This window comes from Halichoeres trimaculatus, unplaced genomic scaffold (genome assembly GCF_033239565.1).
Source record: "Halichoeres trimaculatus isolate MK-OKI-2021-1 unplaced genomic scaffold, fHalTri1.1 fHalTri1_scaffold_23, whole genome shotgun sequence".
Taxonomy (NCBI): domain Eukaryota; kingdom Metazoa; phylum Chordata; class Actinopteri; order Labriformes; family Labridae; genus Halichoeres; species Halichoeres trimaculatus.
Window position 1 is genome coordinate 19,389,437 of NW_027437201.1, and position 24,680 is coordinate 19,414,116.

At 42.4% G+C, this 24,680-nt stretch overlaps 1 protein-coding gene across 1 annotated transcript in view; it reads left to right on the forward strand.

The window, feature by feature from the left end:
- thrab (thyroid hormone receptor alpha b) overlaps positions 1-24,680 on the forward strand; it is a 210,124-nt gene that overhangs the window by 73,177 nt on the left and 112,267 nt on the right. Inside the window, exon 3 of the mRNA XM_074662891.1 lies at positions 4,402-4,480. The gene's annotated coding sequence lies outside the window, so the exon portion shown is untranslated. The remainder of the gene's footprint in view (positions 1-4,401; positions 4,481-24,680) is intronic.

Genomic DNA, 24,680 nt, shown 5'->3' on the forward strand with positions numbered 1-24,680 from the left:
TTATTGTCTGCCCAGTTTCCACTCACAGCGAGCTACTTCTCTCCCTGCGCCCTGTCTTTTCTACCCATGCAGGTCTGCAAGAGAAGAGCCCTCCAGCTAATTAGAGACTTGCCAGTGGAATTTCACTTCGACAAAGGGAGCCATTCATGTCGGGAGGATGGTGAAAAGGCCGCACTGGCAGCAGCGATAGCATTGCTCGGAGGAGTTAGCGAAATGAAGAGACTTCACTTTAAAGCTTGTCCTCCTCTTAAGATACTCGAGCTCTTAACTCAAAGCTGAGCTGCCTGGTCCGCAGCCCGACTCTCTTTCCTTCTGTTTTGCCAGCTATCATCTTCTGTTTCTCTGCGGAGTGGAAGGGTTAGATCTGACTTGGCCCCTGTGACAGACTGTCAGCGCGGAGGCTAAATCGTTGACCTCCCATCTTTACATGTTGTCTTCAGTGGCTTGATGCGGTGTCTTTGTGACATTTCTGACCCATATTTCTTTGATGCACTTTTCAGTTTCGAATGAGACACAATCCATTTCACTGTCACGGTTAATCCTCTCCCACAGAGGCCCTGAAAGGAGGGAGTTGGAAGCCTCGTCCTTGGCTTTTGGTGTTTTAGGTTTTCTTTATACCACAACTAGAATCTTCTCTGCACCTTTTAGAAACACCAGGAGGAGCACAGAGGGCTTTTTGAGGTAATTACCAACCTGCTCACCTGCAGCTACAGAAAAATGATTGAACGCTGAAAGACGAGAGTCTTTAGACAGATAATGAAATCCAGCACCTTCCTGTGGTTTTGTGAAAATGAAGTGAGTTTTTATCTGTTCCTTGGAGTGTCACCGCTGTGAAACAATCAGAGTGTAGTCATTATTTCTGTGCTGTAACACGGTGCTGTCGATTTCTCTCAGTTCACTCCAATAAATTTGTCTTTATTTTCTTGAAGCTGGAGCTTCTGTATTTTTGTGAAGTGAACATTGTCTTCAAAATAAAGCTCTGAAGTTCATCATCTTGATTATTCTCTGATTCATTTAGAGCAGATTCTTTTTCCTTTGCCAGTTAGCATGAGAGAGTAGGTTTGCAACCTCAGTTCAGAAGATGCATTAAGTTCACCCTCCTTTCTACAATTCTGCGATTTAGTTTAGCAAATGGTTTTGTCTAGAGCTGCTAATAACACAAGCAAGAATTTAGACAGAAGGGAAATCCTTTGTTAGTTATTTCACCTTAGGTGCTGCCATCTAGTGCCAGAAGAAGTGTTTTTTTCCCATGTAAAATAATGTAGCCACAGCTAACCACAACTAAAAACCAACATCAATAATATTGGATAACCTTTAACAACATTTAAAAATCAGTGCATAATATTCACAAAGACCTGGGTCTGAGTAGGTATGGGTACCAAATTAGGTACTTCCATTGGTACCGACCAAATTTTGTCAGAAGTACCAGGTACCGATTCACGTAAAAGCTAAAGGTACCATGTTTAGGTTCCTAAACGCATCCTTATGACCGTAAGGTAGTGGAAGAGTAGGCGATTTTCCATGCTGGACATGAACACAGCATTGCAAGGTTGTATATTGAAGAATAAATGTGTTAAATTGAAAAACATAGAGAGTGTATTATTAAACAAATTGATATTTTTTTAACACATAAACACAAAAAAGTACAGAAATTTGGTGCCGTTGAGTTCTGATACGGATTGCAAGTTACCAGGCATCTGTATTATATCGTTTCAAATGTGAAAGGTACCCATCCCTAGGTCTGAGACCATCTAACTCATTCGAAGGATGAAGGACAAAGAGGAGAAGGGTCAGATTAAGTGACCCCTCTTAAAAGTAGAAAAGGACCTTGTGGATCACACAAAGTTCAGTTATGTATTCCAACGTTTGGGCACAATAGAGGAGAAGAGTCTGGCTAGAGATTTGGAGCCATGCTGGGCTGGGAGCACCAAGCGTTTTTCACAGGCAGAGCGTAACAGTTGAGAAGGAGTGTAGACCTGGATGAGGCACCCCAGGTAGGCAGGAGTTGTTCTTGTCTCTGTTTTGTAAGCCAGAGTAAGAGCTTTGAGTTTGATTGGAGCTGCCACAGAAAGCCATTAAAGAGCGGGATGACATGCTTTCAACGTCTTACTTTTAGACCATCTTCAACCAGTGTGGTCACCCTCTGCTGGCCACAAGAAGAATGAAAACATCAGCTCCACTTTAAAAACCACCAGTCTCCTCCTACTCCTCCATCACAGTCTCCTTTCAGCTTATCTCTCTGTACAATAAGTCAAGTTTAGAGGCTTCTCCAATTCCTCCATCAAAGTATGAATACCACCAAGCCCTCCATCACCCTCCACCCCACCCCACCCTTCACAGCTTTTCTGCAGGAAAATTGATTCTTTATGTTCTGACGGAGGGGGAATTCCCCCCGCGTGGCATGTGAAATGCAACCCACCCGTAGCTTTTTCATCCTGTTTTCCACCCGTGCCATCCAGTGCATGCTGGAAGAGAGCTGTTAGGGTGATTTTCTGTCACAGCGGTTGAAAGTCCAACTCATAGCATCAGTATATGCAGCTATATGGCACATTCTCCAGAGTTTAAATTAGAAACTTATGGGGATGTTTATTTTACTTGACCACACTCTGACCACTTTGCTTTTTTCTTCAGTGGATGGAAACACTTGAAGTGGAGAGCTCGGGGGAAAGCTGCTACCTTGAATTAAAAGCTCATTACTCTTCTGAGAAGAGTGCCTGCTTTTATTTAAGACATTTTTTTGTGAATCTACTCTCTATAAATACAAGAAGACATTTATTTTTAGAACGATTTTGAACTCAAGCGCAAAAAAATGTCAAAGCTGGATGCACTGAGCTGATTGCAGAGGTGGAAAAACACCAAAACAACACGACAGGCACCCCACACTGCCTCTAGTGGACACCCAAGGAACTGCATTTTGTTTCTCACAGCTGCATTTGAGCATTTCTCCACTATGAAGCATGCTGCTATCATTTTTCCAGCTTCACCCAATGACTGAAAAAGTAACGCACACAAACAGTTTCAACATACAGACACTTCCCAATTCCACACTTACAGCCTCGTATAGAAAGTCTGACACCCTCACACACACACACACACACACAGCCACATATGCTCTGGCACATGCATTGCTTCTAGCACTTCCTGTCTGATGGGACCATGAGGACATTAACAGCTTCCTCTTTCCCTTCCTGTGTCAGAGCACTTTGGAGCTCTGGTGCTTTGCCTTCCTTTAACCCCGCTTTCACAGATTTTCTGACAGTTTCTCCTTTTGTAGTCTCCTGTCCCTCTTTAGGTGGCGTGCAGCTGTGAGTCGTGGGTATTTCTGCTCGTATGGAGAGTTTACTGGGACACAAAGTGTGATGAATTGCAATAAACCACGAGTATGAGCCCTGTAGACTTTGCATTTCATAAGGTGTAAAAGGAGAAAGGTAGGATCTGTGGCTGAATGGTGCGTTGCTGCAGAACAACAAGTTGTGACATATCTTTCCCACCATTAATCATCAGATTCACTCAGGTTTTGCAGCGATCACTCAGCTCCTTGTCAGGCAGCTCTTTCAGGCTTTAAACCGCTGGAATAAATATTTATTTTGACACATGTTGGGACCACTACTGAGCAAATAGTGAGGTGATGAGTGATTTAAATAGCTGAAACTCAAAGACACAGCTCTCATAGTTTTTGGGGCTCAGGTTTCGGTTTATCAACACCTCACGACCGTGGGTCTTCTTGTTTTGAACTTTGATAAGTGAGAGCTAACGTTAGCCTAGCCCCTGCCTCCGTGATGAAAGTCATCAAGTCCTAACTAGCTAACCTCCGCCTGATGTCTGTCAAGGTCTCTGGTTCCAGCGCTGACATTAAGCAGCTCTGCTCGCTGCAGGAGGATGTTTCTGCTCCCATTATAGCATGACTGTGTCCCAGGCCCATAGATAAATGTTTGCCTTTCATGTCCGTCTGTGAGGTAAACAGGCCGAGGCTTCTGAGGCCAGAGTCAGATTTTCCCAGAGGGAGGGGGCTGGAGAGGGGAAGGAGGGTAGATGGAGATGGAGATGGAGACGAAGAAGACGAGGAAAAGGAGAGGACAGGGACGGGAAATGAGAACAGAAAAATGGGGTTTTTCAAACTTCGAGGAAATAAGGGCAAAGAGGGATGAGGGTGCAGAAGTCAAAAGAGGAAAGAGTGAAGGAGGCGGAGTGAGAAGTGAGCACGAGGAATGAGGACAGAGGGAGAAGGGGGATTTCAGGGGAGAGGAGGAGGAGGGAGGGGCCTCCTCGCTGGCCTTTGTACTGTACGGTCTTGTTTGTTTTCTATATGCTATATCCCTCCCTTCCTCCTCCCCCTCACCCCCCTCCGCCTCCTTTCTCAGCTGCTCACCCACCCTAACAATCCGCTTTTATTTCTTCCAGGGCGGAGACAAGGCGGACCACACAACGCAGGAGGCCTGGGGAAATCATTAACAGCGCACAGACACATGCAACATGACTGGTAGGTCCTCTCCGTCCATCTACGTGTGTGTGTTCATGTGTGTGTGTGAGAAAACCTTTCTGTATGCACAAACTCAGACACTTTGAGTTATAGCTCATCCTCTATCTTTCTCTTCTAATAATGCACAGTGATTCAGCACACACACACGCACACACACCGGCTCCTTCTCTCCTTCTCTCTCTTCGTTAGCTCTCTAACCAGGGAGCTTCAGTTTATCCCAGCTCCTTCAGGTTTTATAAAGATGCAATTTCCGCCGGATACGTGGGCGTCCTGCCCCCTTCTCTCCTTATGATCCTGCTTTTAAAAAATTGAAGGTTTCCGCTCCTTAAACCCTCAAAAACAGGGTCAGCCAGAGTCCAGCTGTTTGCAACTTAGATGAGAAGCTCCGATTCATAACATCCAGGTCACCTTGAGTCGTAACCGGCCGCCGCTCACAGGAAGATTAAGCCTTTTGAGCAGCGATGAGTGCAGTGTCATTTTTTTCCACCCTGGGTATTGCCTGACAGGCGTCATGCAGGTTGATATTAATGGGTTAATTTAACATCTTTATTACATCTGACAGTGTACAGATAACAAGTAATCAGAGTGAGCTGATCTCCTCAGTCTGATGCATTGTAATTTACATTCAGCGCCCTATAGGAGCTGTTAATGATGAATTTATCAGGGCTTTGTTTATAACGAGGGGGAAAATATGACAGTGTGAAAGAGATCACTCACACTGATGAACTAATGCACACATGCTATACAATACAGCAGCTTTCAATTAGTATATGAAGTTTCAGCTAACTGTTTAGCTGTTGAAATTTAAATATCTCCATCTGGAGTTGGTGGTGGAGACCAAAAATGGAGCAAAATGTTAAGTAAACATAGGATTAATATTTTCAAGATGGCTTAGAATAATTGGCTGTCTGATTTTTGACTGAAGGGGGTGGATTGCAGAGGTGGAAAAACACCAAAACATCATGGCAGGCGCCTCACACTGCCTCCAGTGGACACTCAAGGAACTGCAGTTTTTTTGCACACCTGCATTTGAGCTTATTTGTGGAAAATAACTTGAAGAAAATTAACTTTTCCAACATAGTTTTCTGCACGAAGCTGCTCAGTAAAGTAGGCAGTTATGTAAAATAGAGCCATGTAAATGCTATTAACACTTTATTCTAATGTGAAGTGTAGATCTTTGTCTCCTCAGTTCAGGTGATTTCATGCCTCACACTGCCCCACGCACCTGCTTTCACTCGTAAAAATAGTTTGCAATGCTCCAAAGGTCATCAATGAAAGTCTGTTTATAAGTAAGAGGCTTTTTCCCAGGGGAAATCTGCAACACAGGAAATTGAAATAAGCATGTGATGGCCGCGGTCAGGGAGCACCATATGCTGATCTTGGATTCAAAGAATTAAACTTTTGTTTAACTTCCGTTTTCTGTGACTCGGCACAAAGCATCCTTGGCAATCATGGGCCAACCGTGGTCCTGTTACCTCTCCCCTCTGCACAGCTGGGGAGACTGGGGGAAGCTCATAATTGTGGATTAATCCGCTTTAAGTCCCCGCAGCATTAAGGCTGCAGCAGAGGGAGATAATGCACAGCGGAGTGAGACAGATATCTCTCTCATTTGTTTGGACAGATGTTTGGAGGGTTTAATGGTACAGATCTCATACTGGACTAAAGGGGACTGGTGTCAGTTACAAGTTCAAGTGGCTCTTCAGAGATGCAGACGGAGGTGAAACTCATCTGAATGCTGCTGTGACTTCAGAGAAGTTATAATCCTGGGATGAAAGCATGCTCTGAGTGCATCGAGTGATAAATGAACAGATCTGTAGTTTGAGTTCATCAGGAGCAGAGTGAGCCATACGAGGGTTAGAGTATGTATGGCGGGGACTCTTGCTGGTGTTGTGATATAATCAGCTGTGACTCTGCTGTAAATATTTAGAACCCACAGAGTTGACCCCTGACCCTCGCTTTGTAAGACGGGTTAGTGACCTAAGCTGACCTGGAGTAAAGCCGGCCTTTACATAATCAAACGTGTGCATCCCTCTGTGTACTGGATACTCCGGTCAAAGAGGAATCATCTGAGGTTTTTGAATCTCCAGAAGTTTTAAAACACAAAGTTTGAGGAGTAAAAGAAGACGGCAGTTTGTTACAGCAACCTAAAAACGTCCAGGATTTAGGTTAACTCCAAACTTTGTGTGAAAAGAGGCCAAGAGCACCACAAAAAGGAGGAATCAGGACCAGAGGTCTCATCAGACAAGACCAAAACAGTGCTGTTATAAAGTGTTATCATCCGTCACCTTAACTAGATGTCAGTTTCACATCTTTACATCCAGACCCTCAAACTTTAAAGTCCTGTGCCCGTCCGGATGATTGGATCCGTGAACATCTGAGACGAGCTAAAGATAGATTCAGAGTCGAGCTCCTCCGTGAAACTGTAACTACGCGTCTAACTGTGAAACCACTGCAGACTTTGAGTGTCAAAGCAGCTGTCAAATCAAATTTAAGGACCCACAATGATCACTTGATCTGGACGTCTCTCCTTACAAATCCTGTGTCTAAAATACACAAAGTAAGTACGTGTTTAAAGCTGGGGAGCGTTCAGCTTCTGTAGGCGGAAAGAGAGGAGAGAGCGTCTTCATGTCAGCCCATCAAAGTCAGCAGCCTCAGTGATTCATGAGGCTTGTAAAAGCTGTGAAACGTGCCCCTCTCACTGATTCCAGCTCTGACCTTTGGAGCTGTTTTCGAGCCGGGGTTTGCTATCAAAGCTGTCCTTACTGTACAGGATCTATAGGCTCTGTGGTGCCCACAAGTAGAGCATGAACGCGTCACATTGCAGCACAGAGGAACGAGAGATTTCATCAACGGGGGAAGAAAACCGTTGGAGGTTGTGTAACTGGGTAAGGGGGTATTCTAGGTGTGTTTTAGCCTCCAGGAAGTAAGTCCTTCAGAGCCTGAGTGGGGGTGGTGCAGACTCACACTTCAGGTTCAAGGGTTGCATGTGCATGTAAGTGTGTGTGTGTTAAGGGGTCTTTTCTGCAGCTGTGTGCTCATGTGAATGTCTGTGGGAGTCGGGCGGGGTGTCAGGCGGAGGCGCAGGCAGGGTGAGGAGGTGGGATCAGTCTCCCATCACTGGGCTGGAGGCTAGCATTCTTAACACCCCATAAATCTCACCTGGTGCTACAGAAGCGCTGCTGACATAGCCTCTGCAGTGGACACTCTTACACATGCATGCACACACACACACCTCATACACAAGTATACAAAGTGTGTCGCATGCACATTTTTAGTGGGTGCATGTTGCATGCCGCCATGTGTATATATAGTGTGTTTTATTGCAGTAAAGCAAGAGCAGGGGTGTCCGTCTTGTCAGCAGCAGCAGGGAAATTGGAAAAAATAAAGTGATGTACAAGCTGTCCGCATCACATTTCAGCCGGCCGCTCCTCTTTAACCGTACGTCAGGAGAAAGTGAAGTTAATCTGGGAGCAGTTTTACATCCAACGGTGGTTTGAGTTAAGTCTGCAGCACAGAGCTTCACATAAAACTAATCCTTATTTTAAATCAGACGGATTCTCATCACGATGCACAGACTTTACCCTATAGCTCACTGATTCAGGTCTTTCTTTATGTCTGAGAGCTCAGAGTCATGCTCCACACACACTCACACACTTGCAGAGTGATTTTTTTAGACAAATTCTTCTTGGATTTATTATGCACACCACCAATATGCCTATTTAAGTTTCAATGTTCACATTCTTCTTCATCTCTAATGGTTTTTATTTCATTTTGATTGTTGCTTAGATATAAACTTTACATTTATTCAGTAAGACAGCATCTACGGAAGCCCTGAGAGGCAAAGCAGAAAATATTGACCTTTTTTATCCATAGAGCAATAAAAAAACAACTACAAGCAACCAAACTAATATGATGTTTGCACTGACATCACAATTTGCATAGTAACCAGGATGTGCGGCCATATTGGAGGTACACAAACATAAATATTGAATGGACGGAGAAAGAAGTGTCTGGTAAAATATGATTTTAAGTCATCTTATCTACCAAGAAATGTGGAGAATCATATGGAGCACACTAAAACTTAAAGCGATGCCTGAGCCAGCAAGAAAAATAGAGAGATTTTGAAAGATTACAGGATACGAGAAGTTAGCATCTTTATCATTACTTACCCAAAGGTATAAAAACATGGATTTCATATTTTCCATGGGTGAGAAGGTCCATGGTAAAAATTATATTCTTCTTTTTTTTTGCCGTGAAATACCTCTTAATCAAATTTAAACTCTATCATTATATATTAGCTTATACTAAAGTGTGATTTTAAGATGCTATATACAGAGAACATGGCCTACCTGACAGGAAATGTTGTGAAAAGACTTGAATGTTGAGATTAATAACAGATTGTTCCCTTGGAAATTGTTTGTTTTATTTCATTCTTGGTTACATACAAAAATATATGTACAATGCAGAAACAAAATAAGCCTCAAAATTAATGAAAAGGAGCAGAAAGAAGAAAAAGTTCTATGGTATCTGCCCCTTCACTCACATAATGATCAAACAGAGACTTAATCAGACAACCAAAAATACAAAATAAATTAAAAAAAAAATAAAAAAAATAAAAAATAAAAAAATAAAATAAAATAATCGAGGTGGAGTTTTAGTAGCCATATTTTTTCCCCTTCTTCAGGCATTTGTTTGCACTCCTTACGCCAATCTGCAAAATATTTGGTTGTCAAAATCACATTAAATGTCTTTTTTTCTGGTCAGACCAAGTCGTGCAGCAAAAAACACAGCAATAATTTGCTATTATGTGCAACAATAATCCTTACCATACCTGCTAGCTGAATACTGTTCTGTTTTACGAGTGCCTCCAACATGGTTGAGCATCAGTTGATTACATGAAAACACTCTATTTAGGAGGGGAAAAAAAATCAAAGTTATGGGGTAATCTCTGTTTTTTTTCTAATCTTTTGATATAATACAGCTGATCTCATCAACAAGGCCCCTGAATCCCACTGACCCCCCCAGAGACACCTGTCATTTTATTTATTACCTACAATCGCTCATATGTACAGTCAAAAACAACTCTAAACTTCTCCAATGTACATATTTTCATATTTCATTTTTCATTTTTCACCTGTTGGTATCCTTAGTATTCTTTTTTTAGCAACTTGCGTCAACAGACCGAAACAAATCCCTTGTAATCTTAAAACTATGCAGCAATAAATGTAGATCTGATTCTGATTTTTACGCACATTTTGGTCTCCAGGTACTTCAGTTTATTTGAGTTCAACACACCAAGATGACTGAAAAAAGTGCTACTTATCTCGTTTTTTAGAAGTTTTCCACCCCTATCTCAAATAAAACTTTGTCCCTTATCGGAAAAACTCTTTTGTTCAGACTCAAAAAAACAGAAATGTGTTTTCTTTCTGGCCTCTTGTGGCTTCCGTACTCAAACAGTCTTAACTGTTACCTCTGTAGCTCAGGCACGCTGCAAAAACACAACATCTTCCTCCTCAAAAAGAAAAATATTATGCCTCTTTGGTGGGAATTGAGTCTGAATTTCTCCTTTATTTTCTTATTTGTCTTTCAGTTTAAAAGCCGGATCTACTTTTCTCTAAGTGAAGCAAATTACCCGAATAATCTTTCTAAATGTGGAACAAATGGCGGCTATAACTGCAGTCATAAGACAACAATTAGAGGCGTGTGACATTAGGCCACTTGGTTTGTTATCTCTGCTGTTGTTGAGAGTGTGTGCACTCAGTGAACTGCTATAGGAAGGAATGCAGTGGAGCAACAGCCCATTATATGTATGGCATAACCTCCTGTACTTTTCAATCTACTGTCTGCAGCTCCGCGGGCGCCTTGCAGCACGTGCTCATGTCGACACTGCAGACTCCCCTGACCTCATGTGTTCTTCGTGTGACAGTGTTTGTGATGATTGCAGGTTTTTACCCGAAAGCCTGGAACGACCAGCGACGATTTGACACAAAGGTGTCTGGGCATGTGCAGAGGAAAGAAAAATATTGTACTTTCTCTCCTGGTACATGTTTCTCCGTACACCTGTTGGGTATTTTAATCCAAGATAATTAATGCTGACGGATGGGTGTGCTCTGCACACACACTCACACACACTCAGGCTTCACTGTAATGACCGTGGGGGCCGGGTTCAAGGGAAACTATGACAGGTAATTTCCACAAGGTAAAATAGACCCACCTGAGGCATCCTTCCAGCGTGGATCAGCCAACTCTTCTCTCTATACCAAAGGAGACTCTTTACTGCAGATGTTTAATTCAGAACTATCTCCAGAAATGTGAGTGAACTGGGAAAAACTGGAATCTTATCAAGTGTTTTTTTCTTATTTTCAGTAAAAATGCCTTTTTTTGGCTTAATATGAGCCATATTCACCTGACCAGTCTAGATACTGGTATAATTTTTTTGACGATATAAATTTGTCATTTTGCAATATTTACAGTCTAGAGATGCAATGACGTATGACGCTCACTGCTGTGGACAAAACAAGAGGTAACGTCCGGTTAGTAAAAATGAAGCCTATGTGGAAGTGCTAGAAGTCGCTGTTCATCGAGAATTGGCTTGAGGCTAGCTGCAGAAAGACCTGAAGTCACGTAAACACCCAGCCATTAAAACAGATTTTTGCAGCATTAAAAACACATTTACAGCCTGTTTCAAAGAGCAGCTTGGGTCTAAAATGCTGAATTCACTATGGGCACACACTGTATGGTGAGTGATTTTTTATTTTTTTTAATCTCTGCAGTTTAGAAGTTATTAGGATCATTTGTTTGTACAATCAGAGGTCACGTGACCACCGAGCGTCCTGTAGCTGCTCGAAGAAAAACGCACAGTCGGCGTCATTGCAAATGTGGCTGCGTCCAAAGCAAAAAATTTAATACCTGTATTTTTTATTTTTTATTCTTTTGTCTTTGTTTTGTTTTTGTTTTAACCAAAGTGTGACGTTGGAGAGCGCTTGGGTTCTGGCTCTGTGACATGGTCCTGTTTTTATGATTTGGGGGCAGGGTTTTTTAGAATTTGGGGGGGGGCTACTCTAGATTTGGGGGTGGAGTCTGTTTATTTAAAGTAATATGTTGTAGATATTTCCTTTGTCCAGACATGCTTTGTCCATGTTTTATACAGTCTATGGTACAAAACAATAATAGCCAAGAGCGAAAGTAGCACGGCAGCATCAACTTCGTCCTCACATGAGGATTTAGAGCCTAAAAGAGGAGCTAACTCAGTGATGTGGAGGAGGTTTGGCTGAACAAAGATCAGACACGCAGCGAAACACATTAAACGCAAAATGTGCAGGAGAACTATTGTCGCAAATAGTGGCAACACCACAAACATGTTCCTCCACCTAAAGCTGGAACACACGGCTGAATACAACCAGGCTTTGAAGACACGTGAGGAGGACGTGAAAGCTACGTTATTACCTGTGGATTTTTTTGCCTTCATGACTGACGTGTGGTTGAGCCAAACATCCAAACCTGATATCAGCATCACCCTTAATCCACACATAAAGCGAAATCACAAGATCACAGGTGAACCACATGTTCCTGCAGGAATCCACCCATGACATCGTACTTCCATGCTTATTAATTAGCATGTTAAGCTCATCTGGCCCTCCCCAAACTTCATCACCTTCAGTCCACGTCTTCTCCTTTCTGTTGGCGTCCTTATAGAAAGAATGTGTCGTGTCGTAGAGAATGATGAGGTTTTTCACCTCCTCCAAATCGTCAGATTTCCTCTGGATCTGTCCCACTCACTAGGTTTACATTTCAAACTTGTGAAGCACTAATAAAAGATTGGAAAAGTGGCTTCCATACTGTGTGTGCAGTAAAAATGCTGTTATTCAGAAGCAGCAACCACTAATAAATAGTTTGTTTTCTTCCATTTTGTCATAAACATCATACTAACTAGTTTCAAGCAAATTTTCAAGCTTTTTTCTACTTCCATTGACTTTTTTTTAACTTGTTACAAGCAATCAGACCTCATTTTTGTCTTTAAATAACTTAAAACAAGTCATTTTTCTGGACTGATCAGTTGAATGTGGCTCATATCAAGTATAACAACACAATTATTACTCAAACTAAAACAAAAACACTTGATAAGATTTCAGTTTTTTTACAGTGTGCTTGTTTCCTCATCATAAAAGTTGGGTCAGAGCAGGGTAAGTGAGGCACTGTCTCACACTTTCTGTCCTCGTCACTCACTCTCACAGCTGAAGTGTTAAGAGGACGGCACATGGTGTTACCGCCACGCTCCTTTCTGTCCTCTTTTTCTTCACATGACTCCTCAGAGCACACACCGCCGGCAAAACTCCACTCAACATCCCCTCTACGGATGATTCACATGTATTTGAGTCATTGAAAACCACCATGAAAGCCTGTGTGATTGAAGTTGGGTATTGGATTACTCATAATGAGGAAGTTGTGAAAGTTTATTGTTGAAAAATAAACTAATATCTCCTGTGGGCTCAATAAATTAGGCCTGTACTAATATTTGTATCAATAACTGGTTAAACTTTATTATTCAAAGAAATTTACAGCATTCACAGAGGTTTATTTATAGACCAAACAAGTCCAAACTAGACATTCAGACCTTGGTGTCTGTGTTGAGACAGAAAAAATTAAAATTGCAGTTCACCTATCATGTTTCTTTCTGTGGAGAAAGTTACAGCTTAGTGCTTTTTTCCAGAAGTGAAAAGTGAAGCAGGTGACACACCGCCTCACACACTGAAGTTCTCCTGGTTTGATATAACAGTGTGTCACAGAAAGACTCACACACACACACACACAAACGACAAACCCACACTTTTTTGTGGCACATTCAGCAGGTGGGGGGGCTTGTCTCCTCTATCAGCAGCCGTGCAGTGTGTACCGTGTTGTGTTTGAACTGTCACAGAGACGCACCGACGTGCAGACGCTCAGGATCTTGGCTTGATCAGCCTGAAAGCGTCCCTTCTGCTCTCTGTCAGAGCACCATCAGCTGAGCTAACTAGCTGTCTGCTGCCACCCCCTCCCACCCTCCGCTCATTGATCAGCAGCTCCATCCTCCTCCTCCCCCCCACCGCCGCCCCTTAGGGCTGTTTGCTCGCAGCTCTGAGGGAACGGCTTCCTGGCAAACAGAGCAGACCCGGGCAGCAGAGAGTGTTCTGTGTGGCCGGCCCACAGGCCTCTCTGCTATCATTTTTTCTCCTTCCTCTGACAGGCGTTAGCTTAACGAGAGATGGAATACATTAGCACAGAAAGTACACAGAGCGGGCCCTGCAGCTGACCGCCGCACTTCGCTGCTGCTGCCCGTGTTTCACAGCCAGAGTGGTTTCTCGCAGCTGTCATACACAAGTGAGGCCCTATTTTATGGTGGTTGAAGAGCAGACTCATTCATTTCTTCTGCGGCGTTTTGATTTGTATTTGTGGATGTCAGCTCCCCCTGCCTCGCCCTGGCGTTCAGATGCTTTTTTTGGTGTATTTCTGCTTTCTATTCCCAGAGCTGGTCAGCATTAATGAGCTGTTATGTTAGCCACTAACAGTGGAGCTTTGGCCACATGGCTCCTCTCTCTGGAGTCATGTCAACATGTATAAATAAAAGCAGGCTCAAGGATCCTCAGTTAATATACAGCGCCCTCAGGAATAACCTGCACCTCTGAACTATGTGCAAAAAAATCTGGACATGAGCTTTTTAGGTGTTTCCTTTGCCAATATCCAGCTCTGTAGCTTCCAGGTCCTCTCACCTGCGGCGTCCTGCTGAAGATTACACCCCTATAAGTGAGTCAAATCAATATTTTAAGATGTTTGGATTGCTTTCTTTTGTTTTCATCAACCCAGCATCAAGTTTGTTTCAAATAGCACACAGAGAGATGGGATGATGTTTCTTAGGGACCATTTTCAGCTGTGGATTCGTCTACTTGTGCTGCTCCTGTATATCCAGGGTTATTTCAAGCATTAACAGGATCATCACATATTTTTTTAGTGTTAGAATTTTTTGAGAAAAATCAAACTTTTGGCTCAAATAACATGATAAAAACTTGATACTGGATATATATATATATATATTTTTTGCTGTTTTTGGATCTTTTTCTCCGAGGATAAATCAGTGAGGTTGTCCACAGTTCAATCAGCAACTATCTATTGACCTTTAAGATAGTGATGCATGATACTGGATTTTTTTGCCGATATTTAACTCAATTAACCGATACTGATACTGATACAGATATTTTTTTCTGCGCACATAATTGCAGAAATCATGAACTGTCTTCTGTATTGGAAGTAGCATGTTGTATTACAGTATATACTCTTATCATATTTGTTATGTAATGTTCATTTCTTGCGTAAATAAGAAAAATATGAACTTAAAACTGAATATTTATTAATGACCATTGCTTTCAAACAAAAAAAAATCAAAAAGATAAATTCTACTTGAAAGTTGGATGATGCTCTTCCTGAGAAAATCATAACATGACCCACAACCATGACAAATTTGGCCAATTTCATAATTGACAGTCAGTAAATATAACCTCTGTTCACTGGGAATATATGAGAAGTGAAATTGTATTACAACTAAACCTAAATTGAATAAAATGGTTACTTTAGTAAATGATAAATATGCCTAAAGTAGTTAGATACTGCTGCTTCAATTCAATTTTTACTTAAAACAGGAGCCAAATAAAGGGACAGCTCAATCTGAACTGTTAAAAAAAACCCCGCAAAAAATGCAAAAAAATCTGCAGCTTCAGTCCATTTTTTATCGGTTTATTATACCAACAGAACTTGAAGTGTTGGCTGATATCTGATATTTTATTTTTGAGCCAATATCAGCCAATACCGATAACGTACCAATGATATGGTGCATCCCTTATTAACAGTATGTGTTTGTGCAAAATCATCACATATTTTTTTTATTATTTGATTTTTTTGACAGCAGTAAAGCTTTTTGGATCAAATAAAGTATACAAAAAAAAAAAGAAAGAAAAACATTATCCTAATAAATTTTTTCTGCTGTTCTTGGATCTAAAGGTGATTTTTGGAGATTTTCTCAGATAAATCAGTGAGGTCGTCAACGGTTCAATCAATAACTATCTGTTGACCTTTAGGACAATAATTGTTTTTTAATTTCCACTTCCACACTGTCACCACACTGCAAAAAACTGAAATCTTAGCAAGTGTTTTTGTCCTATTTTGAGTAAAAAATTTCATGTTATGCTGGATATGAACCACATCCAACCGGTCATTCTGGAAAAATGTCATGTTTTAAGTTTTTAAAGACAAAAATGAGGTCTGAATTGCTTGTAACAAGTAAACAAAATCTGCACATGGAATAAGAGAAAAGTTGTAAATAAATAACTTAAAATAAGACATTTTTCTGGACTGGTCTGGTGAATGTGAATAAGACTAAAACACTTGATAGGAGTTTTGTTTTTTTGCAGTGCAGATTTTGCGCCCCTTCAATGAACACTTTGCACATCCGTCAGAGCCATTGCCTCTGATAATTAACGGAGCAGTAATTATTGTCTTGCATTGGATACAGAATCCCTTTGAGGTCAGAAGCTCAGACTATTTTCAGAGAGTCCACTCTGCGAGCGCCATCGCATCAGATAATGAACTGGAACAAATCAGCCTCCACCCCCTCCTTCATCTCCCCTGCTTTCCTCCGCTCTCCCTCCTGCTGCGGGGGTGTCAAGTGTAATGACTCGTCCGCATCCTTCCCCTGCTTATCTCTGCCCTCGTCTCGCTCCTCCTCGCTCGTGCATCATCATCATCTCACATCACAAACCGAAACACACTGATGCTGCCCAGCGTGAGCGTCTGCTTATCAGAGCCACCAGACTCACTGAGTGTCCAGAGCCTGTTTCTGCAGCACGCTAAATGACTTCAGTGTCCGTGTTTTTAGCATGTTGCTTCTACAATTTACGATCCCCCAGGGGCTCATGACAGAATGTAAATATTCACACTCTGTTTTTCACCTCAAAGCGACGCTGCATCGTCATGCACAAACACTCAGCGTCTGAAAACATACATGGGGTGCAGCGGCATGAAGAGATCCTTGTTTCCCTGCCAGGTTGTGCTGCAGCTCCACTCCTCGCTTAGAGTGCATACCTTTCAGACAGGTATTCCCTTTCCATGTGCTGTATTTAATCTGGCTTACACCCACCTCTGATGACATCACAGGGCGCTGATCAAACAGCCTCTCAGGAGCACAAACGGCAGCCTGGCCATCGTCCCATCAGTCAGCTCATAAATGTCATTAAGAGGATGTGAGACGTGGCGGATGAAGCGTGTTGAGAGGACTTTTATCCGGCGCCGTGGGAGGTAGAACTTCCCTCTCTCTGGACTTACAGCCTGTTTTCTGTAACTAGAAGTCAGGGCGTGATTCGGTTTCCAGGCCCAGGTCTGGTATGAACTCTGATTCAGCGTTTAAAGATGTCGCTAACGCTTCTGCGTGTTTTAATTCAGACAACAAACATGTTGAAGCCTCATCGTGAGCCGTGAGTTTCTACCCAGGGTTAAATATGTTACACATGATGGAGACATGCTGCATAGTTTGCAGATTTAACGAAGCTTTGAAGCGAAGGATTTAAACTCTCTTGTAGTTTAAACATGCGAGGCTTTAACAGTGAGATCAGAGCCCTGAATCGTGTGGTACTGCCACTTTTTTAAGGCTTTGAAGCCACTGAAGGAGAAATATAAAAGGTTTATGTGCAATTTGTTTCATCTGATGCATGATGTTGTATTTTCTGAACCTTTATTGTAATAAAAATAAAGATCAAGAGCCTTTTCAGAGATCTCTGTCCACAAATTGGCTTCTTTTATTTTCCTTATTTCTTTGTCTTAAGTCTTGATTTCTTTGCACTTTCTTTATTCCACTTTTATATAAATTATCTGTCATTTAGGGCTCAGTGTGCCGCAGCAGTCAGAGTTAAAGAGTGGATTTACTGCAAACACACACAGAGAAACACACACATACACACTGCATAAACTAAATACCCTCATACCTAATGATCTGGATTATTAGAGCCCACCCACAGCATGAGTCTAGTCCACTGTCTATCTGTTTGATCAGCTAATTACAGCCATTACACACACTCACACACACACACACACACCACCCAAGAGACCGGTTTAGTACTGAGCTGCTGCTGTGCCCCCTCCCTCCTCTTCTCTCCCCTCCTCCTCCTCCTCCTCTTCAGTTTCTTTATTCCTGGCCCGCCAGCGGCCTTGGCAGCTCCTGAGTTATTGAAAATAAAACAAGGTCTGGAAACTAAGAAAAATTGGATAAGTGGCCCTGAGATCTGTTAAATTTATACCGGTCTGCATCACGGCAGTCCATAAGATCACAGCACGGGGCTGAGCCGCGGCGCATAATTCACAGAGAGGGTGGAAAGTCAAATGTAAGGGCCTGAACGGGGCAGAAATTGTTCATTTAAATGGGCTTACTGACTTAATGAATAGGATTTTACTGAAAAACAATGTATAGCAGGGTTATATAATCTCTCTCAGTCATCATGTGTGACTGGCTTTAAGTGCGACAGCGTTTTTCTCTGCAGAGTTTCCCCTTTTTCCCATTAAGTCTCAAAGTGACGATTTTCAACTCAAGCTCCAGAGAAAGCACAGGATGTGCATCCAGAAAAACAGAAAAAAAACATCTTTAAAAATATGAATAAACTCACATTTGTTAAAGAGAAGCGTCCTCATCGCTGGGACTTGTTGCACAGGCTCGTATCTGATGTTGGACAGGACAGAGATGATCTCATCCTCAGAGACGCAAGGTCTACAAATAAATTCAAACATAAGATTTCCCAGGACAGCCTGGAGAGCACTGACTCCAGACTTTTCTCTGTGTCTCCTCAGCAATGATCTCAAAGCATCAGGATGTGTAGCCTCTAGGGATGGAACGGTTCATGAAAAAAATCCAAACCGTTTGGTTTCCTTCACTCAGTTCGTGGCGCGTGCTTCATTCAGTTTGTGGTCTTCTTTTTTCTGCGTTTTTCAACTCAGTTTGGAGCGAGTATGAAGCTCCGAGGAGAGCGCGTGTGTTGTTTATTTGACGAGCAAAGGAGACAGAGTCAGAGGGTGTAGCTGTGGCATTGTGTCGTTCTGCTGTCACAGAGTTCTGATGATGGCGTGAAGAAAGTGGAGGATAAAACCACGACTGAGTGTTGCCAATGTAGAGACTTTGTCGCTACATTTAATGACTTTTCAGACCCCTCTGGTGAGTTTTGTAAGGACGAGAACTCTTGCGACTTTTCTGGAGTTTGGAGAATCTGAGGTTAAAGCGTGTTTTGATCTCCTCAGTGGTCAGCGTGTGTGAGCCCCTCCCCTATCCAAAACACAGACAGTCCTCCTCACTCTCAGCAGATAAAGTCACGCAAGTGTTTGTCTCATTATAGCCACTTCTGTTGGTCTCCAGCCCAGATAAAGGAGGAGGGTTGACATTTAGACATAAAAAAAACAAGAATGGACAGGAGCTTTCTGTCTCTCCCACGTTATTTCTCTCTCCTACAGAGTCCATGACAATTACATGCTAATGGATTATTATGCAAATTAGACAGCAGCAGCATTTATGGCCCTTTTCCACTAGCACGCCTTGGCCCTACTCAATTTGCAGTGTCTTTCCACTGGCCTGGTACCTCCTAAAACAAGCTGGTTTTAGTACCCACTCCACTCTGGCTTCAAGCAAGCTGAGTTGATACTAAAATATGACATCACAGACTGCCTGCTACTGATTGGTCAGACAGTGTCAAGTTTCTCTCTGGTCCAACGATGAGGTCCAGGCCTTTTTAGGTTTGGTGGCCAAGGACAGGATCCAACGGGAGCTGGGCAGAGCCACGAGGAATGAGAAAGTATATCGGTGTTGCCCAGCTGTTTAATGGCGACCTCGTCCCCCAGTGGTTTAAAGAACCAGACTAGTGGAAAACCATCACAAAATGAGTAGAGTAGGGCCAAGGTGTGCTAGTGGAAAAGGGCTATTAGTGGCTTTTAGTAACTCCTGGGACAGCCAATAGTGACTTTCCTTACTGAGGAGTTGGCATGTTGAAAAAAGGAATGTTTCACTCAGCTTCAATGATGTTTGAAATGGGAAACAGCCTCATTCTTTCAGCTTTTTCATGACTATACATGACAGAATTGATTAAAAATAATCTGTTAATAGTGGATTATTACGGTATATGGTAACCTGGGGTGTTAAAAACAACAACAGTGTACGCTAGGGATTGGTACCGACCAAATTCTGTCAAAAGTACCAGGTATCAATTCATTTAAAATCAAGAGCTACAATGTTTGGGTACCTAAACACATCGTTGTGACTAGGGATGGGTACCTTTCACATTTGAAACGCTACGGTGCCGATGCTCGGTACCTGGCAATCGGTACCGGTACTCAACGGTACCAATTTTTCGGTACTTTTTCGTGTTTGTGGGGTAAAATTTTCATTTTTCGATAATAAGATATATTTATAATTTCAATTTAACCTATTTGTTCTTCAACTTATAACCTTACAATGCTGTGTTCATGTCCAGCATGGAAAATCTCCTTCTCTTCCATTCCCTCACAATCACAATGATGCATTTAGATACTCAAATATAGTACCTTTTGATTTTACGCAAATTGGTACCCGCTACTTTTGACAGAATTCGGTTGGTACCAATAAAAGTACCTAATTCGGTACCCATCCCGACTTGTGACTGTGAGGGTGGAAGAGTAGGCGATTTTCCATGCTGGACATGAACACAACATTGCAAGGTTACATATTGAAGAATAAATATGTGAAACTGAAAAAATATATATTTTAATATTAAACAAGTTGATATTTTTTACCATATAAACACAAAAAAGTACTGAAAATTGGTACCTTTGAGTACCGGTACCGATTGCCAGGTACCAGGCATGGGTTTGTTTCAAATGTGAAAGGTAACCATCCCTAATGTACACTGAACCAAACCAAAAACCTCGACCACAAAACCGATAGAAGAAGCAAACTGTGTAACAGCCTCCAAACTAACATCAACACACAAGGAGAAACTGACCAGGTGACTTTGTAAGCGTAAGCTAGCTCTACCTTAAAACTGGTCTGACCAGGAGACTGAATTAGTTCTGTTGATCTCTTCACCCTTAAACCATCAGACACCTGCAGATAGAGGACACTCTCATCCAGGTAGTTCAGCCTGAGCTCTACTTTGTGTTTATTTGCTCACATTTGCATGCTGCCTCTATAAATAAAGCCTGTAAGTGTTGTAGACAGGTTTACTGTCTCACCGTTAAAGGGCACTTTTACAGCGCCATCATTATGTGCATGTTGATGTGGCTGATAGCGGCTTCTTAAAGCAGCCTGTACGGCTCTAAGCTGCAGAGGTAAAGGTGTATCTCTGCAAATAAAAACAGATAAACAATAACAAATGAACGCCACGCCAGTTGAAGTTGAGTTATAGGATCCCTGTGCATCACTCTCTGCCTCCTCTGAGCTCTCAGTGCTCATGTCCTCCCCGCTCATCCATCCATCTTTTTTAACAACCATCTCTTGTGTATCCTCTCTTTTCATTTATCTTTTTATGTTTCCCGTCACATCTGCCCTCTCCGTCTCCCGCTCCTCTCCCTGGCTTCGCTCTCTCCTTCATTTCTCCTTCGCCTCGCTGCAGAAAGACTGAGGCACGTTTCCCTCTCTGTTAATTACCATAATCGATGACGGCCCTGCTGCTGTGTTTCCCATCCTGCCTCCTGCTTTCTGCTGCACTTCAGCCCGTATGCTCCTCCTGACTCAGGGGAAAGCCATCAGCAGCTCCTGGAGCCGTGCCTGCTCGGAAAGATTAAGGTCATTACCTGGCAGCAGGCCGTGGAGTTCGCCTCTGTGCATCCAGGCTCTAAACTTTAACCTATATCATGTAACTGTGGCGTGTGCAGAAAAGCAACAAGCAGGGCCATTAGCAGCTTCTACGGCCACTGTGTTTCTATAAGGAGTCTGAGTGCTGCAGTGCAGGACACACCTTTCTATAACCTCTTCATTTTAAAGAAACTTTCTGTGCTTTTCTTGGATTTACTTGAAGATTTATGCAGTTTGGTGCTTCAGAGCTGGAATTCCCCCCTTCTGTGAGGCTTCTCCACCACAGCCTGGTGTTTACTCATCATATAAAACCAAAGTTTTACATTTCCTATATTTAATTTCAGCGCGTATAAAAGACAGCTGAGCAGAACGAACTGGATCGCGTCTCCAAACCGCACTGTTGGCTTTCTAATTTTAGCGGGTTGCTTGGAAATATTTCTCTCCCTCTGGCCTCGCCATTCAATCCTACATCCACAGAGCGTTTGCAGGTGGTCTGCGATAAAGTTGCCACTATGAGCTAAGTGTGAGGTTTTAAGGGCGGGCTCTTGGAAAAGCCACAGAAAGTATGAAAACACAGTGAGTCCAGGACTATAAAATCCCCTCTTTGACCCAGAGGACTGGACTCAGTTTTAATTTCCTGCCCTGCTTTTTTTCCCTGCACGTGTCGGACGTCTTTGGTCGCCTTTTGCACCACAGAGACAGTCCTTCCTGAGGTTTTCCCGCATTTAACACCTCTTACTCCAAAGTTTCCGTCTCACAGCCCATCAATGAAACGGCGACAGAATAAAAACTGCCATGAGGAGGTGTGAGCGCCTCGTTTTGACTCGGTCACTTTTGGCAGCTGTCCTCTGCAGCAGAGTCCAGGCCTGACGTTTGCTAATGCACTGACCCTTGCAGCAGTGTGTGTTTGTGAGTGTGTGTTCTCTAAATGTCCGTGGGGGATGTTTGTATTTGTGTGTGTGTGTGTGTGTGTGTGGATGTGTGTGGGCGGGTGCACAGTGGCATAACAGAGATGCAAACCTCTAATTGCCCCCGCAGAAAGGCCAGAAACTAGTGCCAGGGAGCTCGGTGAGCAGGGTGGGTGTGTCGTGGGTATGTACCATTTTCAGCCAATCAGCTCGCAGATTCAACAGGAAGTTGTGGTTTGGAACACGTGTTGATGCGGCAGTGAGGGAGCTGAGAGGCCAACGGGCTGGGAAGAGAAGAAGAGGAGGAGACTCTGCAGTGGATGAGATAATCCTCTTTAACTCATGAAAACTTTTCAGTATCACAACTTTGGTGTACAATTGTCAAAACAGGAAGGTTTTATGATGATATCTGTGCAGAAAAATGCAGTGTTTTACACCAAATTTCAGCTCAATATGTGAAACCAAGAAAAAGTCGCTACACTTTTCATATCCAACAAAAACATTCAAACTCTTTGTTTTCTTTAGTGATGGATAAAAGCAGCAAATTCTCACATTCAAGAAGCCGCATAAAGCCTGTGTTTGAATGAATCATTGCGCCATTCAGGAGTCTTTTTGAACACTCAGGCTTTGGAGTTTCAGACGAGATGGATGAAAAGAAAGAGACCGGACAGAAACTCATCTGCGTGGGCAGCTGGTGAGAAATTTAGTGTCACCTTTCACAGCAGAGCATTGTCTGAAACTGAGCGAGTGTCTCTCCACAGACGTCCCCTCCAACGCTCACTCATTGTCAGCTAATGGACCGGCACAGGATAAAGGCACATCCTCTGCACACACACACACATACACACACTCACTCAACACACACAAAAGCTATCACGAGCTGCCCCGCGTACTCGGCTAACCTGAGAGAAGATTAAATGACATAAGCCATTATCATCGCGCCCAAACAGCGTCACAGCATTACTGCGGGTGATGCACAATGATGCAAGTAACAAGCACAACAAAAAGCTTCACAGAACAACAGCGAGAGCAGAGTCACCTTGACGTGATCAGGTTATGGAAGAATATCAAAGATCCTCTCACCTTAAGGAGAAACACACACCTCTGACTTTAACAGCATCCTCTGGAGGGAATTACACCTAATCCAAGCTGGATTAATTAATTTCAATCCCCTGTTGTGTTGTGACAAATGAAAACCTTAATTAAACAATATAATTTCTTCAGAATCAAACAGGCGTCTGGTTTCCAGCCAGTTTCCTCTCATGCTGTTTCTTTACTTCTTGGCACGAATCAACGACTAGATATAACATCGCTCCATCTGGTGCTCCTGTCGAACACATTCACACAAGTAAAAACCTGAAGAACAAACCAGGCGATTGTTAAAGCTTGAAGAAAGACAGCCACCATGAGAACATGCCACACAGTAATGATCAGGTATTTTTAGGGATGCGCTGATATGAAAATTTTGGCTGATACCGATTTAATATTCCTGCTATGGCCGATAACCGATTTGTACCGATATAAATACTGGTTAAAAAAAAAAATCTGAGATGATCAAACTGTGAACATACTGAAAATCATGCAAACTGAGTTTTTCAATATCTCCCTTTATTTTCAAACTTGTCCACTCCTCTTAGGTAGTTATGGTGTTTACATAGTAGAGCTGCACGATTTGGGGAAAAGGTGCGATTTGCGATTAGGTGGACAATATTGTGATTGCGATTGTGCTTGCGATTTAATAAAAAAAGCTGTGTCATGATGAGTCCACAGACTTGCTTGGTTATAATGGAGAAAAATCTGAATTGCATGTGCTGACAATGCGATTGCGATTGCGATAATCGTGCAGCCCTGTTACATAGTCATACAAAACAATATCATTTGGGTTTTTGAAAGATTGTTCAGCTAATGAGTAAATATCAACCCAATTTTAAACATCAGCTGATGCCGATATGTTAAAAAAATGGCTGATATATTGTGCATCCCCAGGTATTTTCACAGCTCTAATAAAGGCTTTTATTTGAGAGGGGTCCAGCTGTAGACCTCCACTCTCAGCCGTCTCTCTTGGAGGCTCCACTTTCAGAAGGAAGTGATGTAAGGATGTGAAGTTAAAGAACAATAACAAAACAAAAAAATGGGTTTTATTGGGCTAATTAAGAGTTTACAATTTAAAAAATCTGAAATTGTTCAATGGTCTTGGATGTCTCTGTACATAATTAAATACCAATGAATAAAAAGTTGTACGTCACTAGGGATTGCACATTTGAAATGATACGGTACCTTGCATTTGGTATCGGTACTCAACAGTACATATTTTTAGTACTTCTTTGTGTTTATGTTGTAAAAAATATCAATTTATTTCATAATACAATGTTTTTTTTTTTAATTGAACACATTTATTCTTCAGTATTTAACTTTATAATGCTGTGTTCATGCCCAGCATGGAAAATCGCCTACTCTTCCACTCCCT